Here is a 4,653-nt window from a genome sequence, read left to right as displayed (position 1 = left end):
GTAAAAATGTAATGTTCCCACTCCCAGACTAAAAAACACACATCCATCTTTGCCATGAACCCCCGCCCCCTGCATGAACTGGTTTGTTCCTGCTTGGAGCGCTTCAGAGTAACGCTGTTCAGCAGCAGATGAAACAAGCAGACGACTTGTTTCGTCGTCTAGTCGACGACGAAACAAGTCGTCAACTAGAAAACGACTTGTTTTCTAGTCGTTCTAGAAAACAAGAACGACTGTGGCAGTTACTATGCTGCTAAGAAAAGGTAGGACGGATTTGTGGGTAGCACAGATAAACAAAACACTGGGACTGTACACTTAATTTATCATTTACCTTTTAACTAGCAAGATACATACTCTGGTAGCACATGCAAGCTTACTAGCAGATTCTGATATATTTTATTGGTCAAAATACATTTGATTGTTGGTCAAAAATGCATTGATATAAGTTGACTGGCAATTGAACTAATTCTGTCTCTTTCTAAAGTAACAAACATAGTAAAATGGTACTCAGCAATGTTAAGCTCAGTATAGCAGTTTGACCAACAAATATAAAATCTAAAAAACAAGTTGTGTTCTTCTTGAACAACTTAGTACATCAGTGCAACAGTTTGCCCCACAAAAATAAATGAAAATGATAATTTCCACATCTAACTGATAACTCAGTAACAATAATTTGCCAAACATGAGCCATGACCCTCAAAGGGTTGAAAAACACAGACTGAAGAAAAAAAGCCTAAATGTTTTTTCTCCTATTATTTTCAGCCAGAAACATTTAATTAAAATATCTACTGTTATATGTTACTGTTACCTGCTGGTCTGCACCTATTTCTCCTTCACTCTGACTCTGATGTCCCTGCATGGCATTCATGTATTCACAACAAACATTACAATAATGTAGTGTCAGAATGTGAACCAGCTAAGTATAAAAATTTGTATCATACAGAATGAGAATTTTATCTGATTTGCAGATGTTAGGGTTTAGGGTTAGGGTTATAAACATATCAACTCTATTTACTGCGTAACCCAATTCTTATATCAAAAATTTTCATTCATGAGACTTCCGGGGATGCAGTGTAACTGAGCAGACGTGCCCGACCTGATATATCCGTTGATATGATATATATTAACGGATATATCATATTATCTGTTAATATGATATAAAAAAAAATAACGCTAAACCAAATCGTGGACTGGGTAAAGTCTAAAAGACAAGAAATGTGGAATGGATTCACAACTTCGAAACAAAGACCAAAAGAAAGATAAGGACAAAAAATCTGTTGCTAGCAAAGAAGTGGTAGCCAAGGCTAACTCCAGCCGAAGCGAGACTGACATGGTGGCTCGGGACATGGGTTCAACTCCGGATGAAGAGGGAGATACCCAGTTCGGGGGAGTACTTCCAAGTGTACTCAATTAAATACATGAATTAAATAAGAGTCTTTCAGAGAAAATTGACTTGAGCTCAGCACAGCTCCAGACTTCCATCAATGGAGTGAAAGCTACGTTGGACAAAGTGCTAACGAGGGTAGCAGAGGCTGAGAAAAGAATCAGTGAAACTGAGGACGCCATATCCGAGCCGAAACAACTGACGAAACAGTTGAAAGGGGACGAGTTCCTAAAAAAGAAAATCGAACAGCTTGAAAATTATAGCAGGAGAAATAATATTTGAGTGTTGGGACAAAAAGAAGGCTCTGAGGGAACAGACCCTGTGAAATTCTTTACAACCTGGATACAGGAGCTGTTGGGGTGGAAGTGAACATTGAACGAGCACACAGAACCGGGACTATGGAGCCTAGACCAGGTGAACCACCTTGTACCACCCCGAGACCAGTCTTGGTTCGTCTCCTGCGATTTCAAGATCGTGAGAAGATTTTGACTTTGGCTAAAAAGAGAGGAAATGTCAGCTTCGACAACAGGAAAATTAGCTTTTTCCTTGATATGAGTCCAGAATTAGCCAGACTCCGAAAACAGCTGCTAGCAATTAAAGCAAGAAACATCCCCTCCTACCTCATCTATCCGGCACGTTTGAAGGTCCAACTAGAAGTCGGAGGACCCCACTTTTTCGACTCCGCACATGAAGCCGTTAAATTTATCAACAGCCTGGCACAACGGGAGCAACAGGTGTCAACGACCAGTGATCACTGACTATTAACACTGACTCAGAATCCGGAGCAGAATGGAGGGATAAGGTGTCTGTCGTCAGGTCTACTCCAGACAGTGAATCGGCTCCTTGCTGGCTCCTGGACAAATGGTGTTACAGTGATCTATCCTGATCCTTCTAATTACATATGCTTTATGTAATCGGGCTACCGATCTTTTCTATGTTACTTTAGTTTTATACTAGGGAGTTAGTGAATACCATTATTTAAGGTACACTGGCTAATTATGTTTTAATCTTTTGAAAGTTTGGAATGTTGCTTAGAGTTCATTGGTTTGCCAATCTTTTACTACAATGTATAATTGCCCCTACATCTGGATGGCCAAGGAGTGTGATGGCTAAGATGTATATTTCAAGGGAAATTCGATAGCGTTTGTTTTTGCAATTATAAATGTTATGAGAGCTTACAGGGTTAGTTTAGAAAGAAGGAGAGGCGAGCATCTTCGAGTCAGTATGTTAGGTTTATGTTTGGTTGCCAGGATGTTGAGCTGGCAATCGAGAAGAGTGGTGAAGGTTAAATCTATTGTCTTATCCTTTTGTGTCCTCCTTTGTCCCTGTCCTCCCCCCCTGCGATCCCTACCAAAATCAGAGAGACGAGATGGAGTAGGATTTGTTCATTTTGGCTTTGGTTGGTTACTTGGAGAAACAGGGAATTTGCTGGTTGACTTTTATCATAGCCAATGTTAAGTCCGTTGAAGTTGGTAACATTTAATGTTAAAGGAATGAATAGCCCTATAAAAAGAAAAGGAGTCTATACTTACTTGAAAAAATTAAAACCAGATACTGTTTACTTACAAAAAACACATTTGTCTGAGAGGGAGCATTAAAAGCTTAAAAGAGATTGGGTGGGACAAGTTTTTTTTCTTCATTTAGTTCAAAATTGAGAGGAACAACAATTTTGCTGCACAAAAATATCCCATTAGATCTCATTAGAAGGCCTACGAAGAACATTGACCTGCTGAAAAGGTTGTTACTACCACCAGGGAGAGAACTAACACATGCAGGATGCCGGCCCTCCAGGACCCACTTTGGGGACCACTGACTTAGACAAACCCTTTCTTAGATCGGAATTACTTGATGTTATTAAGTTACTTCCGGGAAATAAATCCCTTGGTGAGGTTTTCCATCCTAGTTTTATAAAGAATTCCAAGACCTTCTAGTACCACTTTTGATGAATGTTCTCAAGCAAGGTAGAAGAGAAGGGGGTTTTCCAGACTCCTTTGCGCAAGCTGTTATAACGGTCATCTATAAAAAAGGAAAAGATCCTCTAAAATGCTCTCGTATAGACCAATCTCACTCCTCAATACAGATTATAAATTAGTTACAAAAATGATAGCAAAAAGATTGGAAAGGTATCTACCCTTCCTGATCAACCCTGATCAAACAGGGTTTATTCTAAATAGATTTTCCACTGATAATTTGAGAAGATTACTTAACATAATATATATTGCTAACAAAAAATAGATACCAAGTGTAGCAGTATCACTTGATGCCAAAAAGGCCTTCGATATGGTTGAATGACAATATCTTTTTTCTGTCCTTAAGAAATTTGGCTTTGGTGATGGTTTGTCAATTTGATACAATCTCTTTATAGATCCCCTCAAGCTAGAGTGGTCACCAATAGGATCATCTCTGATTCATTCCGGCTGTATAGAGCTTTGGAGCTGACTTCACAGCGTATGACGTTTACGTCGCTTGGCGCCATTTTTGGTGTCCACAGACCAAAACAAACTAGCCGGAACACTGGTGTTTTCATTGTGTTACCGACTGCAGTGAAGTTGTTTTCAAGTTGGATACTGGATATTCGCGCTCTGCGGAGTAAGGGACGTTTATCTCAAGGTTGGTCCGATTTATGAACGCTGATTTCGGCCAGCTGTTCTCTACCGATGCCTCCTGAAGCGCTCGGAGGTTCACATAGAGACCGTCAATTTCCAAACACTCCTGTAAATAAATGCCTTGACTTGTGACCAACTGATACAAAAAAGTGGTCATTCATGCTATTACACGAGGCACACTATCCTCTATTACATGTTTAAGGCATATTCAATAATTTAAATAAATTTAACATTAAATGTTTTCTTCAGTAGCTTCCAAATCGTGTCCCATTAATTCAATCTGTGTGAAATTATTCTACTAAACTATATAGATGAGGCATATTTTTATTCCATTTGGACCCCTTTTTTATTTAACCAAAATTATATTTTAAAAAATATATTTTTTAAAATATTCATAAAATGTATTACCTCAGATGATCATCACTTGTTACCCGAAATGTTCGATTGCATAAAATTCTAGGCTCTTTCATCTGGTTTGTGCCATGATGTGGTGTGGCGGTGGACACAAACACAGCAGGCAGTAGACGTACTTTATGTGGATGTTATTTTAATAAACAAAATAAACAAACTAAATCCAAAATCCAGGGAAAACAAGAAAATCCAAAACGCAATAAAACAGGAGACACGAGGGATAACAAAGGTAACGACTGGCAACGTGGTGAGCAG

The sequence above is a fragment of the Poecilia latipinna genome, unplaced genomic scaffold (assembly GCF_001443285.1).
Source record: "Poecilia latipinna isolate Pla-1442-1.1 unplaced genomic scaffold, P_latipinna-1.0 Scaffold2731, whole genome shotgun sequence".
Lineage (NCBI taxonomy): Eukaryota > Metazoa > Chordata > Actinopteri > Cyprinodontiformes > Poeciliidae > Poecilia > Poecilia latipinna.
The sequence above is the reverse complement of the archived record's forward strand: the minus strand, read 5'-3'. Positions refer to the sequence as shown.